Source organism: Mustela putorius, unplaced genomic scaffold, assembly GCF_011764305.1.
Source record: "Mustela putorius furo isolate JIRA1106 unplaced genomic scaffold, ASM1176430v1.1 tig00001275_pilon_pilon_pilon, whole genome shotgun sequence".
Lineage (NCBI taxonomy): Eukaryota > Metazoa > Chordata > Mammalia > Carnivora > Mustelidae > Mustela > Mustela putorius.
The window spans coordinates 48,438-69,927 of record NW_025421672.1 but is presented as its reverse complement, the minus strand read 5'-3'; the positions used below and the strand labels follow the sequence as shown (position 1 = coordinate 69,927).

The following is a 21,490-nucleotide window of genomic DNA, read 5'->3' as shown; positions in this document are numbered from 1 at the left end:
TAAAGAACTCTCCCAAATCCTCTCCATTTAAGAAAAAAAAAAAAAAGAACACTAAATGATTCCTCCATTTTCAATATATAACCAAAATACAGTGACACACTGCTTTCAATTAAAAAGGCAGCAAGCTGAAAGTGGGTGTCAGTTATTTGTTTATTTATAATGAAGAAGAGAGAAGAAAGCAAACAAGGTGGGGTTAAGGGCTGTGGTCCAAATTTGCCAGTTTCCCAGGTGAGTGCTGTATTTGAATTAAAATATTGGTTTTTGCCAACTCAAGTCAATAGAGACTCCTATCCCCACAATTCCATACAGTATATAAAGAACAAACCTCAAAGCAATTCAGTGAGTACATATTTGGTAGTTGAAGCACTCTCTCTTGCAAGGCACATTAAAAGAAAAATAAAATCCTCACTACATTCAGACACAGCTCCTTCCCAGCTGAATCTAATATGACCGCAACAAGGAGTACAGTAAGGAGTTACAGGTGAACCTCAAAAGGCTTAACTATTAGGTCAGCATGGAATTATTTAACTAATCTGCCTCCATGATTTGTAAAATTGAATCGACTCCTTCGTAAACTACAAGGGTGAGTACCAAATTAATGTGAGATGTCTCTTGAAATGTACCTGTACTCCACCCCACTTAATTTGGAAGTTAACTCAATGAAAGAGGGATCTAATTTTTAATATTCTTTATAATCAAACTTCCTTATGCAGTTTTAAACTTTAACATGGGGAAAATAATGCACAGCTTGAGTTTTTTTCCATACCCCTTCCCATAAATACTTTGGCCCTCTAACAATTTTTATGTGCAAAATAACATATAAGGCCATTTGTTTTCTAAACATTTGATGTAAGGATTTGCAGGAGGATTCAAAATGATGAGGGAGCAGGAGGCTGGCTGAGGACAGAGCAAAAGCTGGAGCCTTGCACCCCCTCTTCACCCGCTCCCCTCCATATATGTAGCATTCCTCAGGCACCCCTGACCGCCATAAAATGATAAATAGTTAACTTGCAGGGATCACAATCCTGCAGAACAGGAATCTCCCTTGCTCTACAGATGTCCTAGAGGTCTAAACAGGGAGGTTACCTTATCAATAGCACAAATTTCCAGAGGCAAATAACTCTCGGTTCCTGAAGCCCTAATGTCTCCTTCCCACCATAAACTGGAGGAAACTGAGGTAGAAGGGAATGTAAATGATAGCAGGATCATAACACCCCACCAAGAATCTCGCAACTATCTTGATGTTAGTGCCTGACCTAAAGACGACATTGATCAAGCCATAAGGGCAAGGCCTCCCCCTGGCACCTTGTAGGCCCTCCCTAACATGTGAAAACTCTGTTGAAACCTCCCATCCCTTCACCACCTCCCCCCAACCGCGAGGTATATAATGTGCTGACCCTCACAACCCGGGGCAGCAGCTCTTCCTGCCCACGGGTCCTGTCCCCGTGCTTTAATAAACCACCATTTTGCACCAAAGATGTCTCAAGAATTCTTTCTTGGTCATCAGCTCTGGACCTCAGCCCACTGAACCTCACCTAGGTTCTAGAACTTCATCAAAAATATTAATCAAAATTTCCCCCTACTCATTCTAAAAAAGAAATTCCAGACTTAAATTGTGAGTAGAATTTTAGCTTAATTAAATGCATATGACCAGTTTTGTTGCCTAAATCCTAGAGGTATTTCCAGCTTTGGATTTACAGAATTATTACATTTATAAACACAAAATACAAACTTAGACTTGCTTTAATGTTGGAATGGCATGAAACAGTTTGGCTGACTGAGTAGACAGATTTTCTCCAAATGTTTCCAGACCACCAGTTTTCTCACATATGCCTACTGGGCAGGAGGCAAGAATAAGATACTGAAAGGGTGGCCCATAGACATGGTTTCAGAACAAGCACACTGATGGAAGAAGGACTGATCCAAACAAGAAGTTGCTCTCAGCATCTTCTGGGGGTCTGTCTCTGGAGAAGCATGTGTATAACATACACTTGTTTTTGTTTTTGTTTTTCTCCCGCCAGTAGATACAGTCAGTTCAAGCATCAGAAAACCCATTCAAAGCCTTTCAATCCATGAGAATGAGAAATAACCATGCACCAATTCTGCCCTCAAATCTTCCAGCAATGCTTTATGAGACCAGTGATGTAGAGCATTAAGCTTCAAGGAACTCCAAGCAGAGCATATAAGAATGCTGGAAAGGTCAGACCTTCACACCTAATTACTACCAAAAATTCATAGGATACTTTCTGTGTTAAAATTTTCCAATTATTCATACTTATAAAAACATCTAACAGCATTAAAGAGGAAAATGACTTTCTCTTCCAATTTTCCGATAATTGGGCAATGCTAGTTGTGCTTGTTAGCAAATAAGCAGGATATACTCACTACATTCTTTTGTAACATAAATTTGAAGTACAATAGTGGCAAGGGTGGTTTTATTTGGTCTGAGCATTATAAAAGCCTTTACATTCCTTTAGGGCATAAAAGTAGAAATCTCAGACAAAATCTTTGGAGACCACCTGGATTTTCTATCCAGATAAATGTTCCTTCCACAGTGCTGGCAGCCATATGGCTTGGAGTGGTTTTGTTTTAATGAACTTGTCTCATTCTCATTTAGAAGACCTCTCATTTTCCAGGACTTCCTGACACCAGTTTAAATTCTCTTCCTCTTCTTTGCCCAGTACTCAGGAAATGGGACTTGCTTCTGCAGAGTGCTGTAAAACTGTGCCCAGGTCTTCATGCTAGATTGCATTTTCCACACTCAGGACACAAGCAGTGGGGATGCAATTTATATCACTAATATTCAAGGAATGGCAGGAAGTAAATCTATTTGACTTCTTAGATTCTTGTGGACCATGATTATTTTAAAGTAGGTGAAGCTTAGACCAGGGTAGTATAGTTACTGTGGCCTGAGAGGCAATCTGGGCTTTTCCAGTGTGGGAAGGACAAAGAAGAGGGTGGTGGGGGGGGAACCAACAACATGCATTTCTGTTATAATTTAAAGATCACCTAGACTTTACGTGAAGATGGAGCCTGTTATTCCAGTGTGTGTGTATGTGTGTGAGTGTGTAGGAGTATGCATGTATATATACACAGTATTTGCTGATGAGGGAGCAGAAGGCAAGCTGAGGACAGAGCATGAGCTGACACCCAGCAACAACCCCCAACTCCCCGGTGGGATCTGTGTGGCATTCCTCAGGCACACCTGGCTGCCCTGAAGCTAAGGGAAAAGAAAAGCAAATGGTTAATTTAGAGATTATAATCCAGCAAGACATGAATCTCCCTCAGTTTAAAAAGGTTTTAGTAATTTGTAAGAAAAAAAGCAATCTTATCAATAACCTAATTTCCAGAAGGAAACTCTCAACTGCCTTAATGTGAATGCTTTACTAGAGGGAAAAACAAACTTAACTTGAAAATGGCAAGGCCTCCAAATATCTTGTAGATCCTCTTTAGCATTCAAAAATTCTTCTGAAAACCTCCTATTTTCTTTACCCCAACTCCTAACTATATAATCAGTCCCCCCTCATAAACCTGGTGCAGCAGCTCTTTCTGCCCATGGACTTTAATAAAAAAACCATCACTTTGCTTTAATAAAATCACCATTTTGCACCAAAGACATCTCAAGAATTCTTTCTTGGCTGTTGGCTCTGGACCTCACCCCGCCAGCACCAAACCTCACCTATTTTCCTAAACTATACCATTTGCCTTCACAGAAATTATACTCTATTGAAGAAAATAGATACCATAATCACCTCTCATGTTAGACAAAACAAAATCACTATGATAAGTTTATATCAAAAGGAAAGCCTGGGGCTTGTGTAGAAAAATTCCATTTAGGGGTTTCAGAGAGGCTTCCTAGAGGAGCTGAATAGGATTTTGAAAGATAGAAACAGGGGTGGAAGGAGTTAATTAGGTGAAACTCTATAACTAAATAGAAAGCCAAACTTGCCTATAGGAGTGTGAGGACCTATTTAGAAATTGTACCTGCTCCCCTTCCCCCAGGGGATTTACAGGTAACAAAGCCCAGATACAAAGGTGGGTCGGGCCAGGTGGAGACCTCGATCAGTGGGGGGCATGCATACTGTCTCCCTGGTTACCAAGGAGTATGGACCCCACCCTTTGGGAGCCCTTTTGGCGCCAATCCCAATCAAGGTGTAATAGGCTGGTTCAAATATCTACTAGGGTAAATTGTAACTCAATTGGTCACCTAGCATCGCTGTGGAGTTTCCTGTGTGTGTTACAATCTCATTGGCCACCTGTGCATGGCCAGGCCCGACCGCATGGACTTTACCCTTAAAAGCTAGCCTGTGAAACTGAGAAGGATCGCCCTCTCTTGGAAGAGGAGTGGCCCAGAACTCTTCGTTAGATTCTTGATGCTTGGCGTGAAATAAAGCTTTGCTTGACCTTTGCTTTGTATCAGTCTCGCTCCTTTAATCACGGACCCATTATTGGGGCATAACAAGGAGAGTTCTTTTGTTCCATATTCAAATTCCCTCACTATGGTCACCAACTCGACTAAACTCAAAAACCCCATTGTTGTCAGTTCTAAAAAACATTACTGCTCCTATCTACAAAGGTAAGAAAGCAGAATTACATTACTTGCTATTTATAAAATATAAGAGCAATTCTTTTCAGATTGGAGCTATAAGAAGAAAAATGTAATATAGAGATTTATCTCTGAGATGCTTCTCTCATATACATTATTTCCTGGTATAATCTAATATTTGCTAGGAATCTTCCTCATGTTCAATAGTTTTTAGAACTGTAATAAATAATCCAATTCAGTTTAAAAAATAATAATGTTTTCCTCCAAATTCTAATAATCCTGTGATACAGTCTGTCTCCAGTTGTGGTTACATGTAGTAATTTCCCCTCCTTTTCAATTTCTTTGTCAAGTTCTTTTCTTTGTCCCATTATTTTCTTTTACATGTGATCTTTTGGTTCAAAGAGGTCATGGGAGGTTGGTTGGGTTCTTTAGAATTAATAGTTTCATGAGATGTTTTCAATTTATTTATTTAGTGTTCCAGATATTACTCACTTGACATATTACATTAAAAAACTAATGGACATCATTGCTGACTGGGTCAGATGTTTCATTTGTACATTTAAACTGAACTGTAATAAATCTTATGTGAGGTGTTTTTTTTGTTGTTGTTGTTCTTTCTCTTTTTTAATTTTCTTGATGCTAGAGGCATAGATAGGGGGAGGCAATGCTGCCTTTATGTATATTAAATATATTAAAGCTATCTGCACCAGCAAACCTATTTTCTGAAGTAAATTTCCTTTCTCAGCAGATGAACCCTTCCTTTGAACTAAACATTTAATTGCTGTGGCCATTTGCACTCATAATTTTTAGTGTAGATTTTAGCTATAACCACATTTGGATTTTCATGTTAGTCTTTAGCAAATCTAAGAAGAAAATATTTCTATGTCCAATTTAATATGAGCTGCATATTTTCTCTTGTTAATGAATGTTTAAGTATACCATTCTTCAATTTCTCCTTCCCAGGAGCACCCTCGTTACCTTATAGGAAGTTGACTCTCTGCTACCTCACATATATATTAGGTAGGTAGGTATTGGTCAGACCAACTTTCTACTATGGCCTCTCTCTCCTGACCATCAAAGTCTGGATCCTGGCTGAGTAGCTGTCCTTGTTTCCTGCCTATTTTTTACATTTTGGTTCTCTGGTCTTTCAGTGATTCTATGAATCTTAATATCTTTCCTATATTCCCCTGCTAGTTTTGATATTTTATTTAAGATAGACTAAGAGAGTCTGAATAGCTTGTACAAAGAATACAGACAGATACAGGAAGTATCATTATGAGACCAAATCCACAGAAAAGAGGAATGTTATCAAGGTATTGTTGAGAGGTTGAGAGGATTCAAAGTCATACCTGTTAGAACATCAAAAAGCCCAATCCATTTTTAATCATTTGACTTAAAATAAAAAGACCCTTAAAGAGGCTATAAAAATACACAATAGTTTTACATCTGTGTTATTTTCCTAGCATTTATAATTAGGTTGTGGTATGTAGCAGAACTCCCCCATCTTTTTTTTTTTTTTTTTTTTTTTTTTTTTTTTTTTTTTTTTCATTTGGTAGAGAGAGAGACAGCACAAGCACATAGAGAAGCTGTCAGAGCTGGAGAAGCAGGGAGCCCTATGTGGGGCTCGATTCCAGGGCCCTGGGATCATGACCTTAGACAAAGGAAGATGTTTAACCAACTGAGCCATCCAGCACCCACCTCCTTTTTTAAAGAAAATACATACCAAGGTATTCAGGAGTAAAAGAGCATCATGTCTATAATTTCAAAAAAATTTTTAAGAAGTATAGCAACATGGATAGATATAAAGCAAATTTAGTAAAATGTTAACATTTGGAGGTTTGAGGTAATGAATATTGGCAGCTAAGATTTCTTTGTATTATTATTTTTATTATTATTATAAATTTTCTGTAAGTTTGGCATATTAGCAAAATAAAAAAAAATTAAGACAATTGAAGTTGCAGTGCTTTCTAGGCTCATCTAATCCACTCTGCCTTTCTTTCACAAAGAAAAAACTCTGAGAAGTTAAGCAAGTTGCTGAAGGTCACACTGTTCAACAGTGGTGAAGGCTTATGCAAGGATAAAACAATGCAGAAAATAGAACAGAGGTCTCACTGAAGTTCCAGTTGAGGAAGTCAAAGAGTCAAGTACAGTTCATAAGGAAAAGGTAAGAAAAGTTGGATTGAGAAAGGATCCATTATGGAGAGACAGAGCCTTGAGGGTCAAACAAATGAGTTGGGAAAGGAGTGGGGGTGTAGGTGATGGAGTGTCAGAGAGAGAAGTACAGCTCAGAAGGATCCCAATACATGCATTTTTAATGAATTTATTTGTCCTTGAAAAATAACACATTGGTCGTTCTATATCCTGGCTGGAAAATGCAGGTGTCTATGTCACAACATTAATAGACACAAGCAGTTGTAATATAGATCATAGCCTTGGGCAAGTTTCTTCACTTATGTGGCCTCAGTTTATCAGTAGTAAAATAGGGATAACAGGACATCTTGAGTTTTAGTGAAGATTAAATAAGCAAAGATAAAGTACTTATAATAATGCCTGGCACATAAGTGCTCAATAAATACTATATGCACAGTACATACTAGCTATTAGCTATAATGTAAGGGTGGTTATATCTCCCCATCTTGTTCCTTCTAAGTATATAGTTTTACTTAAAGTGTACATTTGTATATAATTATGTATGCATAAAGAGTAAACACTCTAAATTTTGAGTAAGTCAGAGTTCTAGAAGAGGTATTCATTATCACCTGAATTTAAAAATTGATCAGTTCCAGTAAGCACACATAATGACTGTGTGTTACAAGGAAATGAACTGACCAAAATGATTCAGAAATAAAACTTAATACCTTAATTTCCTGGGATATGCTGGCTCTGAATGACCTTATTAATTACTGCATGATGGTAATGAAAGTATACTGCCTGAAACAAATAAACTAATGCAGAAGAATCTGTGTTCCAACCAGTTTCCAGGTTCTGGGTATTCAGTAGTGAACAAGTTTCTGCCTTCATAGCATTTATATTCTAGTTAGGCAGATAATAAACTAATAAAAATGCAATATAGTAACAGTAGTGCCATAAACATTCTACTTGGAAAGATATAGCAGGGCAAAGAAATGAAAGTTGGTGGAAAAATGGTTTGTAGATAAAGGGAGAGAAGGTCCTCTAAGATGTGACATTTGAGCAGACATGAAAGGGGTGAAGTGTGAGCCATGTGAAGTTTTTTTGGAAGTGTGTTCCAGGGAGGGAATGATAGCATGTGAGAATGACCTTGGTTTGTTTGTGAAAGACAAGAAAACCATGTGTCTATACTGCAGTAGGGAAGGAGATGGGCTTAGAGAAGAGATTAGAGGAATAGGTAGGGGCTAAGCTACCTAAATTCTTACAGGCCCAGCTAAGGAGTTTGCCTTTTATTCTTGTTGGACACAGAAGAAACAGGACCTGATTTTTGTTTTTAAAAGATCGCCCTGGCTGGTTTGTGAAGATTTGACTTTGGGGATCAAGAAGGCAAACAGGCAAGGTTGAACGCTATATAATGGTGGTTGGGGCAATGTGGCTAAAGCAGTGGTGAAAGGGGATCAGAATCTGGAAAAAACCCTGAAGGATTACTGGATTAGATGCGGAGTGTAAACAAAAGAATGGAATAAAAATTAACCTTAGATTTTTGGCCAGAGCAGAGTTGAACAGTGATGCCCTTTTCTGAGAAATCAAGACTTCAGTTCAAATGTAAAATTTGATATGCTTCCTACATATTTAGGTGAGGATTGTGAACAACTAGGATAGAAAATTCTAAAATGCATAGAAGCAGTCAGAACTGCCCTTGAAGGGGAGAGGCATCTCTTATTATGTCTAATGTTGCTAAAAGATTGAAAAGATGGGAACTAATAAATTATCACTGACATTAGAAAAGTGAAAATTCTGTTATAATAATAAAAATACTGGACTGATGGAATAATAATAAGAGCTTAATTGGAGTAGCTTAAGAGAAAGGAGGAAATACAAAAGTGGAGATAATGACAGACATCTCTTTCCAAAAGTTTTGCTAAAAGAGGGGCAGAATCATGGGATAATAGCTGGAGGGGAACTTGAGGTCTACTTTTCTTGAAGAATGTGAGATATTTTTGCATGTTTATAAGTTGATGGAAATACTTAGTAGAGAGAGAAAAAAATGATGCAGGCAAAAAGATAATCGCAGACACAAAGTCCTTCAGTAAGAGAGAAAAAAATAGGATATGGCTCTTACAAGCAGGACAATCCACCCATTTTAACAGGAGGAAGGACAGACTGTTCTTAACAGTGGGATATTATACATCTGTGAACATGTATGAGCTCAGTGTCATGGATGAATCTCACAAACAAAACTGAGTAAAAGAAGCAAGTAACAGAAAAATACATGTGGTATAATCATTCAAATCCAGGGAAATAAATAATATATTGTACAGATATAATCTTAAGTATGAACCATTTTTTAAAAGCAAGGAAATGATAAACATAAAATATAGGGTAACTCGACCATTCTCTTATACCAAACACAAAAATAAACTCTAAATAGACAAAGGACCTCAATGTGAGATAGGAATCCATCAAAGTCTTAGAGAAGAACATAGGCACTAACCTCTTCGACATCAACCACAGCAACTTCTTAATGATATGTCTCCAAAGGTAAGGGAAAGAAAAGCAAAAATTAACTTTTGGGACTTCATCAGGATAAAAAGCTTCTGCTGCAACAGCAAAGGAAACAGTCCCCTAACAAAAACTAAGAGGCAACCCATGGAGTAAGAGAAGATATTTGCAAATGACATTACAGCCAAAGGGCTGGTATCAAAGATCTATAAAGAAGTTCTTAAACTCAACACCCCAAAAACAAATAATCAAGTCAAAAAATGGGCAGAAAACATAAAGAAACACTTCTCTAAAGAAACATACAAATGGCCAACAGACAACATGAAAAAAATGTAAGCATCTTTAGACCATCAGAGAGATTAAAATCAAAAGCGAGGCTCAGACAAAAAAAGGCATTAAGAAGAAGACAGACAACAGTCCACCAAAAAAATGAAAAATCAAAAGCAGCATTGCAGAAATGTATACCCCTTACATTAAAATTACACTAGTCCTTAAACGTTTTGCAAATATCAACAAAAATTAAATCCCAGTACCAGGCCTAAAACAACAAATGCTGGAGAGGAAATTCCTTTCGTACATTGTGGAACATCCATTTTGAGTCATTTTTTGTGTAGTGGTGTAAGGAGGGGAAATTTCATTTTTTCTGAATGTGGCCCTCCCAGCAATTTATTGAAAAGGCTGTTTTTGCCATAACGATTAGTTGACCATAGATTGGAGGGGTCTTGATTCTTGAGTCTGGCTCACTGTTTTTTGTTGGCCAGTACCATGCTGTATTGATGATGACAGCCTTTGTGCCCACAGTTGCTTTCTGGAAACATTTTTCATATATCCCTTTGGCTATTCAAGTGCTCTTACACACTTGGTGGGAAAACAAGTTGATACAGTCACTTAGGGGACAAACAGTACGGCCCTCTTCCAAGTTCAAAACGTTAAAAAAGTTTAAAAGGGGGTGGGATAGAGCTACCTTTGTTTATAAAAAATAAAAAATTAAAAAAAAAAAAAATAGAGCTACCTTCTGGCCCAGCAGTTGCACTGTTGGGTATTTACCCCAAAGATACAAATGTAGTGAAAAGAAAGGGCACATGCACCCCAGTGTTCATAGCAGCAATGTCCACAATTGCCAAACTTCGGAAAGAGCTGAGATGCCCTTCAAAAAGACAGATGGATAAAGAAGATGTGGTCCATATGTACAGTGGAATATTACTCAGCCATCAGAATGGATTAATACCCACCATTTGCATTGACATGGATGGAACTAAAGGGGATTATGCCAAGTGAAATAAATCAAGCAGAGAAAGACAATTATATGGTTTCAGTCATACATGGAACATAAGGAATAGCACTGAGGACATTAGAGGAAGGAAGGGAAATTGAAGGGGGGAGGGAACAGAGGAGGAGATGACTATGGACTCTGGGAAACAATCTGAGGGTTTCAGAGAGGAGAAGTTTGGGGAGGATGGGTTAACCCAGTGATGGCTATTAAGCAGGGCATGTGTTGTAATGAGCATTGGGTTTTATATGCAAATAATGAATCATGGAACACTACATCACAAACTAATAATGTACTATGTGGTGACTAACACAATAAAAAAATATATTGGTGATAGATTAGGGTAGAGTGTATAGAGGTAGCTTCAATTTTACTAGTAAAGTCTATTTCATAAGTTGGAGGTAGGATCATAGGTCTTCAAGTTTTTATGTTTCTTACCTTATATACTTCATATTAAATAATAATACGTAGCATTTTTAAGTATTCTACAAGGATTTCAAAGTCGGTAGCCTTGGGAACATTCTATATGACTCCATAACACATAAAAAGTATCTCCATTGACTTCTGGGAGTTACTAACTTTAGAACATCAATGATAATTCTGTGTTTGGAGTAATCATTTGAGCCTATAGACCCTCCAACCACACTGGAAATATTTTTAATACATTAAGCTTTGTTGATAAATGACCAGTCTTACAACAAACCTTATCTCAAATAAGGAAAGATGATTTTCTAGTCTTCCCACACATAGCCAGCTGTCTTCCCTAGATAAAAATCTGAGAGAACATGGTACTAACTATTAACATCATTTTATTCCCACTTTAAAGGTTTTCATCCTGTCTTAACTAAAATGTCCTGCCCAAGACTCAACAAAATATTGGATCCATGTGTAAAAAGTTAGGAAATAAATACTCCTCTTCACTGCTTCCCTGCCTCCAACTTCAGGACCTACACTCTCTAGCCCTATGTTCATTAAATTTTTTTTATTGTTACCAAATATATCAGGTATGTTAAAACAAATTCACATTTTCAAAACAAGTATTATAACAAAACTTTTTTTAAATTTTATTTTTTATTTATTTTCAGCATAACAGTATTCATTGTTTTTGTACCACACTCAGTGCTCCATGAAATCCATGCCCTCTCTAATACCCACCACCTGGTTCCCCCAATCTCCCACCCCCCGCCACTTAAAACCCCTCAGATTGTTTTTCAGAGTCCATAGTCTCTCATGGTTCACCTCCCCTTCCAATTTCCCCTAACTCACTTCTCCTAACTCCCCATGTCCACAATGCTATTTGTTATGCTCCACAAATAAGTGAAACCATATGATAATGGACTCTCTCTGCTTGACTTATTCACTCAGCATAATCTCCCCCATTCTTGTCCATGTTGCTACAAAAGTTGGGTATTCATCCTTTCTGATGGAGGCATAATACTCCATAGTGTATATGGACCACATCTTCCTTACCCATTTGTCCGTTGAAGGGCATCTTGGTTCTTTCCACAGTTTGGCCACCGTGGCCATTGCTGCTATAAACATTGGGGTATTGATGGCCCTTCTTTTCAGTACATCTGTATCTTTGGGGTAAATACCCAGTAGTGCAATTGCAGGGTCATAGGGAAGCTCTATTTTTAATTTCTTGAGGAATCTCCAAACTGTTCTCCAAAGAGGCTGCACCAACTTGCATTCCTACCAACAGTGGAAGAGGGTTCCCCTTTCTCCACATCCCCTCCAACACATGTTGCTTCCTGTCTTGCTAATTTTGGCCATTCTAACTAGTGTAAGGTGATATCTCAATGTGGTTTTAATTTGAATCTCCCTGATGGCTAGTGATGATGAACATTTTTTCATGTGTCTGATAGCCATTTGTATGTCTTCATTGGAGAAGTGTCTGTTCATATCTTCTGCCCATTTTTTGATATGATTATCTGTTTTGTGTGTGTTGAGTTTGTGGAGTTCTTTATAGATCCTGGATATGCACTCTCAACTCTATGGTCAAATAATCTTCAACAAAACAGGAAAAAATATAAGTGGAAAAAAGACAGTTTCTTCAATAAATGGTGCTGGGAAAACTGGACAGCTATATGTAGAAGAATGAAACTTGATCATTCTCTTACACCATACACAAAGATAAACTCAAAATGGATAAAAGACCTCAACGTGAGACAGGAATCCACCAGAATCCTAGAGGAGAACATAGGCAGTAATCTCTTTGATATCAGCCACAGCAACTTCTTTCAAGATATGTCTCCAAAGGCAAAGGAAACAAAAGCGGAAATGAACTTTTGGGACTTCATCAAAATCAAAAGCTTCTGCACAGCAAAGGAAACAGTCAAGAAAACAAACAGGCAACTAACGGAATGGGAGAAGATATTTGCAAATGACAGTATAGACAAAAGGTTGATACCCAGGATCTATAAAAAACTTTTTTTTTAAAAAATCAGGATTCCCTTCTTTAACCAGCTTTTTCAATAATATGACAAACTAAAAGCCAAACTGCACCAGACAAGGGTACTCATTATCTTATAAAATTAAGGACACAGACTGGCTGAAGAAGGGTTCTGGGGTCAGAAGTCTCCACTGAGGGATGTCAGTTTAAACACTATGATGGAAGTTGCAGGAGAGAAATCATCACAGGGGGTCTCAGTGTTGACTAGCCTAAGCAGCTGTCTTATCATCACCACCCAATAAATAAGCTTAGCTCCAAAGCGTTTTATGTCAGAAACCCAGGACTTCTTGGGAAATTGTAAGGAAAGCAGGTTTAGGGAAGTCTTTACATTTTTTAACCTCTTCAATTTATTTAAACTATAGAAAACAAAACACAGAAGTAGCTCACCCATAACCACGTATGACAACCACCAATCCATTGTTTCTGAGTTTGGTTTGCTTATCTGTCTAGCTAAATGGCTAGCTATTTTAGATTCCACAAATAAGAGAGATTATATGGTATCTGTCTTCCTCTGACTTATTTCACTTAGCGTAATGGTCTTGAGGTCCATCCATATTGTTGGAAATGGCAAGATTTCATTCTTTCTTGTGGCTGAATAATATTATATACATACATTTATGTATATACAGTTTTTTATGCATTCATCCACTGATGGACACTTGGGTTGTTTCCACATCTTGGCTAGTGTAAATGCTGCACTGACCACACTAAACATCATTGAACATGGGGGTGCATACATATTTTCAAATTAGTGTTTTTCTTTTCTTCAGATAAACACACAGAAGAGATCACTGGATCATAGGGTAGTTCTACTTTTAATTTTTTGAGAAACCTCCATACTGTTTTCCATATTGGCTGTACCAATTTACATTTCCACCAATAATGCATAAGGATTCCTTTTTCTCCACATCCTCACCAACACTTTTATTTCCAGTCTTTTTGATAATGGCAACTCTAACAAGTGCAAGGTGATACCTTCTTGTGGTTGATTTGCATTTCTCTGATGATTAATGATGTAGAACATCTTTTCATGTACGTGTTGGCCATCTGTTTCTTTTCTTTGGTGAAATGTCTATTCAGATCTCCTGACCATTTTTTAATTGGATTGTTTCCTTTTTTTTACTATGGACTTGTATGAGTTCTTTATGTATTTTGCATATTAGACCCTTATCAGATGTATGATTTGCAAACATTTTCTCCCATTCGATAGATTGCCCGTTCATTTGTGAATGGTTTCTTTTGCTGTGCAGAGAATTTTTCAACTGATGTAGTCCCACTTGTTGATATTTGCTTTTGTTGCTTTTGCTTGTGGTATTTAATTCAAAAATCAATGCTAAGACCAATGTCAAGGAGCTTATTGCTCATGTTTTCTTCTAGAAGTTGTATAGTTTCAGGTTTTATGTTTAAGTCTCTAATCCACTTTGAGTTCATTTCTGTGTATGGTATAAGATAGAGGTCCAGTATTATTCTTTTGCATGTGGCTACCCAGTTTCCCCAGCATCATTATTGGTTTTTTAGAAATGCAACAGATTTTGTGTATTGGTTTTATATCTTGCAATTTTACTGAATTTATTTATTAGTTCCAACAGTTTTTTTTATGGATTCTTCAGTGTTTTTTATACATACTAACATACCACCTGTAAACAGGTATAGTTTTACATTTTCCTTTCCAATCTGGAGAGTTTTATTTCTTTTTCTTGACTCGTTGCTCTGGCTAGGGCTTCTAACACTACGTTGAACAAAAGTGGCAAGAGGAGGCATCTTTGATGTATTCCTGATCTTAGAAGAAAAGCTTTTAACTTTTCACCATTGACTATGATGTTAGCTGTGGGCTTGTCATATGCCACATATGGCCTTTATTATTTTTAAGTACATTCCCTCTATACTCCGTTTGTTGAAAGTTTTAACTATAAATGGATTTTGAATTTTGCTACATGCATTTTCTGCATCAAGATGATCATATGATTTTTATCCCTTGTTTAATTAATGTAGTGTATTACACTGACTACTTTGCAGATGTTGAACCATCCCAGCATCCCTAGAATAAATCCTCTTGATCATGATGTATGATCCTTTTAATGTATTGTTGAATACAATTTGCTAATATTTTGTTGAGGAATTTTACATGTATGTTCATGAGGAATATTGGCCCATATTGTTCTAGGTTCACCAGATTTTTAAAAATGTACTGAACCAGCAATGTTTCACTCTACTTTAGTTCTCTCCTTCCATGTCATACAGTAGTCATTACCCTACATACAGTCATTCTTTTCCCCTTTCTTCCTCCTTCATACTGGACTAGACAAAGACCAAGCCGGGCTAAACCCAGCTGTTGGTCTACTTCATGGCTGCAGCTGGGCATGACTAGTGAAATCTATTCAAACAAGCACCACCTGATCATTTCACTCTCTTCATGTCCAAGATGAGGTATTTCACACTCTACTTTCTCTGTTAAAATGCCTTATTTTACTAAGAGAAGCAACTGGAAGAATATGTTTTCTATCAGTAAACTTACACACCTATCTGTTCCTTTTTCTTTGTTTCCCTGACTTCTGCCAGTTTCTATTTTATCTTTTGTTGTCCACCTACTTCCTGCTTGAGTTCGTACATTTCACTTTCAAAGAGGTAAATTAAAAGGACATGGTTCAATCACAATTATTATAGTCTCCTCAGTAATATTTTTTTCTAGTCATTGTTCTAGACGAAGGTCTAAAATAAAATTTCATTGATCTATGTGTCTGTTTTTGTGCCAGTACCATGCTGTCTTGATGATGACAGCTTTGTAATAGAGCTTGAAGTCCGGAATTGTGATGCCACCAACGTTGGCTTTCTTTCTCAATATCCCTTTGGCTATTCGAGGTCTTTTCTGGTTCCATATAAATTTTAGAATTATATGTTCCATTTCTTTGAAAAAGATGGATGGTACTTTGATAGGAATTGCATTAAATGTGTAGATTGCTTTAGGTAGCATAGACATTTTCACAATATTTATTCTTCCAATCCAGGAGCATGGAACATTTTTCCATTTCTTTGTGTCTTCCTCAATTTCTTTCATGAGTAATTTATAGTTTTCTGAGTATAGATTCTGTGCCTCTTTGGTTAGGTTTATTCCTAGGTATCTTATGGTTTTGGGTGCAATTGTAAATGGGATGGACTCCTTAATTTCTCTTTCTTCTGTCTTGCTGTTAGTGTAGAGAAATGCAACTGATTTCTGTGCATTGATTTTATATCCTGACACTTTACTGAATTCCTGTTTTATTTAGATATTTTTGCCTTACAATATCTTCTTCTTGATACTGTTCCAACACCCTATTCTTACTTGTCATCAAATGGTTACATTTCCCCATTAGGAGAGGGAAGAGGCTTAGGTTACCTTATACTCTTCACTACCTTTTATTGCATTAGCATTGCTTCCCTCAAATATGGCTACTTCACCTGACAATTTGTATAGCCTTATTTCCTATGTGTTTTTTATAAAAATTGCCCAGTAAGTCTTCTTCCCCTGAAGCTTTGAGGCATTTCCTACCCTTGTTTTTTTGGGGAAAAAGGCAGTGGAAAGATTTTACTCTTCAAAGAGACACCTTACTTTCTGCAAGTATATTTTTTGTTGATTCAGAGATCTGCTGCCACTAGAATTTCACCACTGAATATGTTCTCTTTACCTCCCTATATAGTTTCTCCACAACTTCAACAGCTTTTACATGGCTTTTATTGTATGAATTTGTATACTTAGTACTTTGAAAAAAAGATGTTTTAAAATAATATTTTGTGTAGAAAAATGGGGTCAGAATTCTCTTTGTTCCTTTTGTATGATTCCAGGAGGGGGAAAGCAAATGTTGACAGCTACATTCATCTAAAATTGTGTTGTTATTTTTTTATGTCTTAATTGGATGCTAATCTTAACAATTTGTAGCCATTCTCCTCTACTAACTGAAAGCATTTCACACTCTGTTTCTGAGTATCTCTTAAACTTCATCCTACAAGTTTTAAATACAAATTCATTATCATTCAGTTAGAAGTATTTTAGGGACCCCTGCATGGCTCAGTTGGTTGAGTGTCCAACTCTTGATTGCAGCCTAAGTCATGATCTCAGGGTCGTGAGATCCTGCCCTATGTCAGGCTCTGTGCTCAGCCGGGAGTCAGCTTGAGCTTCTCTCTCTCCTCTCCCTTATTCCCACCCCTACCCCCGACCCTGGCTGCTCATGCTCACTCTCTCTAAAATAAATAAATAAATCTTTTTTTTTAAATAAGTACTTTAAATGTTTCAGTATGATTGCTTTTTGTCTCATACGTCATTTATAGAGGCTTTGCAATTTTAACTTCTTTGTATAGACTTCCAAGTTAATTACAGTGTAATCATAGAACATAGTCTGTATAATTCCTGTTCTTCAGAAGTATTAAGACTTATTCCTGCCTGGTACAGAGTCAAATTTGGTAAAAGTTCTGTGTATGATTGAGAAAAAAGAAAACTCACAATCCTGCCAAGTGTGGGATTCTATATATATGACTATTAAATTAAACTTGGTACTTTTTGAACTCTGCCACAACTTGACTTGTTTTTGTCTGCTTGACCTATAACAACTGAGAAATGTTTGTTAAACGTTTCCAAAAATGGTGAGTTTTTCTCCTTATAATCCCATACATTTTTATTTCTATATTATAAAGCTATGTTATTAGTTACAGGTATGTTTAAATTTATATTATTCTCCTGGAAAGTGACTCTCTCTCTCTCTCTATATATATATATATAGATATATATATATATTTTAAAATTAATTATAAAGTAAATAAAGTAAATAAACCTTTTCACACATCTTAAAATCTATGTACCTATGAACACTCAGTACCCACCTAAATTCACATGATTTTTTTTGTTTATTATTTTAGCTCTATTTCTAATCAGAAATATTTGAAAATACTTATTTACATACATATGTATATATTTATATACATATATACATATGTGTTTATCAGTTTCTTTGCAATGCCTTTTTTTATTGCATCTAAAACTTTTTTTTCTAATGTCATTATTATTCTTCCTGAGGTACATTTTTTTAAGATCCTTTAGAAAAGACTTGTTGGTCCTCAACTATGTTAGTTTTAGTTACACTGAAAAAAAATCTATCCTTTTCTCACTCTTAAAAATAGTTTCATTGTGTACATAATTTTAATTTCACAGTTATTTCCTCTCATCCTTTTAACACTGTTTTCAGGATCTTTTTCATTGCTGTCCAGAAGTCTATTGTGCCTGTTATTTTTTTCTCGGCAATTGAGTTTTTTTTCTCTCTAGTTATTTAGGATTTTTTCTTCTTTCCAAAGTTTCTATGAGTTTATTTTTATATATTTGATTTGCTATTTACTGTACTTTAACTGCAGAATTGTTTGCAAAGACATGTATTTAAAAATGAAGTCAATGAAGCTCAAGTTTTAAGGTCCTTCACTTGCATGGATGATTTCCAAATCTCTGAAAGGGGCATCAGCATTATGTTCAAATGCTCATTTGCTGTGAATTTTCAAAATAAGATACTTAATCCCAGTTGGCTGAAGTTATTGTCTATTTCCACTTCAACTTTTCCTCCTTTACATTTCCTTAGCATTGGGTAGCACTGGAGAAGCTGCGGGCATTTTGGGATCTGGTTTAGGGCAACTTGACACTTAATTTGGGTTCAGTAAGATATATTTATATAGTTTGCAAATCATTTCTATGCGCAGGTAAGTTATTACTAGCCATTTATCCAACCAAGCATAGCCAGTTTCCAGAAAATATTCTAGTGCCTGTCATAGTTACTTAACTGACACCATAATATGATAGCACAATATCCAACTAAAACCCATAATATGCCATTACAGTAAAAACATTAATGACAAACTGGTAACAAGGGTCATCAGTTCAAAGAAAACTTGAAATACTCTGAAATCTTAAATAAATCTTAAATAAACTCATAAATAGGCTTCAGGTTCCATAAATATGAATCTTCCCTTTGGCTCTTTGTATATTACCTCTTACCCAATTGTTTGTATTTCCTTACTCTGGGCCTCCAGTTATATATTTATTAGGAATTCACATATAATCTTTCATATTTCTTAACCTTTTGTTCATACTGTGATTTCCTTGTCTTTCTGCACTGTGGTATATTTTTCTCCAGCTCAATCTTCCAATCCACAAATTTTCCCTTAACCTGTGTATAACCTGTTGGTTAAACTTATTCTTGGATTTTTAAATTTCAATTGTTAAAAGTTTCTATTTATAAAAACTCTATTTCTTTTCATTTTCTTGATCATCTTTATGGAGTTGTGTTACTTGTTCGTTTTTGTGATTCCATTTTTATTTGTGTAGACATCTCAGGCAGAGTTTCATATTATTTTGTATTTGATCATTTCAATATTTGAGAAATTTAGGGGTCTATATCTGGCATGCTATTTCTGCTAACTACCTCTCATGGTGGCTTTTATCTTGTGTGCTTGGTAATCTTTGATTGTGAATCTATATTTGGTTGATTTTAGAAAATAAACTCCTTAAGGTTTAACTTGGAGATGGTTTCTTCCAAGAAGGATTTTCTTTTTCTTTCTTCAGAATCCAAGGATATAGGCAATCTGAGATTTCTTTAGCCCCTCCATTGATCTTGGTTTAATACCAGAGTGGCAGATCAGCATCTGTATTAACCTATACTCCCTTTGGGCTTTCAGCAGCGCATTTTTCCTGTTTGTATATTTTGAGGGTTATTGACCATTGGAGTTTTTGTTTAGTTCCTGCAAGCCTATATTGTGACATCTCTTTTGATGTAGGACCCAACTGTATTATAATAGAAAAGCCCTTCAAGGTATGTACTACTAGATATCCTGCTAGAGCCTTCTAGAAGAATGTTTTTTGTATTAAGTTTTAAGTGATTTCTCAAAATAAGGGACAGTACCTTTCTTATGATCTGGGGGCTCTTTATTAAGTTATGTAAGTATATTAATCACAGGCTGATAAAACTGAAAAGGAACTTAGAAGTAATTTGTCCAATTCCCATAATGCTTTACTCTCTTAACATTCTGATGTCACCTGTTTGATCAAAAATTTATCATAGTATCACCTGTTTGTGTGTCACCTGTTTGATCAAAAATTTATCAAAGTATCACTAGGATGAACTACCAAAAAGAAAAGAAAAGAAAAGAAATTCATTCTTCAAGCAAATAAAAAAGGACTCAATATTTAATGCTAAACTTTAAAAAATATCTTGAATGCTTAGTAATTTGGATATTTTCCCTAGAAATCTTTTTCATGTAAGCATTACTCATCTTGGTGTCATTTGCCTAGAATTAGTTTTTCCTTTAATGAATATCGATTTAAAAATTAATTATGAATCTGGAACTCTCTATCCACCTACTCTTAAAAGGGTATTATTTTGATGCAACTAAAATGAAAAGCATGTTTTATAAAAGGATGTATCTTGGGGCACCTGGGTGGCTCAATGGATTAAAGCCTCTGCCTTTGGCTCAGGTCATGATCCCAGGGTCCTGGGATCGAGTCCCGCATCGGGCTCACTGCGCTACAGGGAGCCTACTTCCTCTTCTTTATCTGCCTGCCTCTCTGCCTACTTGTGATCTCTGTCTGTCAAATAAATAAATAAATAATCTTTAAAAGGATGTATCTTTTAAATGATTCTAACCTGTGGAAAAAATAATTATTATACATCAAACTCAAAGGTATTCCTTCATGTTTCACAGAAAGTAATATGAACAAATGGATCATAAGAGGCACTCATTCTGCCTTCTCAAAAGGATTTGTAGCAACCCTAATGTTATTGGAAGTACTTTGCACTAAAAACTTCTAAAAGACAACCTACAAATCAAGGACTAAAAAAATTTAAAATAAACGTGTTTTAACTGAAATGAGAATAACTTTGTCTTTTCAATGTTTTGTTAGAACTTTAGTTTCTGGGAATGGAAGAGTTTGGTTACTTGGGATGTGAAGTTAGCTATTAAGAGACTACCTTTTTTCCCTTTTAACAACAGAATTTTAGATGTCAGATGCTATAGGAAAGATTTTCTCCACAGGGGGAAATTACAACATTAAGACTTTTCCTTCCTCAAAGTGTCAGTTCATTTTAAGGATTGTTCTAAGTTATAATAGGTATTTCTTCTCAAAATTGAAGGTCAATAGAAATAAACATGATCAAAAAATAAATCTAGGAAATATTCAAGTAGAAAACTCAATTTTAAAAAGGCAATATGTGAAAAAAAATAAAAAAGCAATATAGGGTAAAGAAGATTTTTAATAGAAATAAAGAACACTAAATAGTATGGCCTAAACTATGCTCAATGCTAAGAGGAGTACATGTTGGCATATACTGGAAAATAATTGTGGTATATGTTCCCAAAGCAGTAAAGATGTATATGTCCTTTGGTTTAGTAAACTTACTTCTAGAACAATAATGTTGCTTTTAAATAGTAAGATTAATTATACTTTTTAAATTCATACCTTTTATATTTTTCCAGATTTTCTGTGATTACCAAGAATTATATTTTAATAAGTTATATATTCATTCACAGAATCTTTCCTTGAGCAGGTTGAGACTTACTATGTACAGAACACCCATATTAACCC

The 21,490-nt window shown here is 35.9% G+C and overlaps 1 long non-coding RNA gene across 1 annotated transcript in view; it reads left to right on the top strand.

The window, feature by feature from the left end:
* The first annotated feature begins 6,557 nt into the window (after positions 1-6,557).
* Positions 6,558-21,490, top strand: part of LOC123394066 — a 51,484-nt gene continuing 36,551 nt past the window's right edge. Inside the window, exon 1 of the long non-coding RNA XR_006608833.1 lies at positions 6,558-6,710. This is a non-coding gene — a long non-coding RNA (uncharacterized LOC123394066). The remainder of the gene's footprint in view (positions 6,711-21,490) is intronic.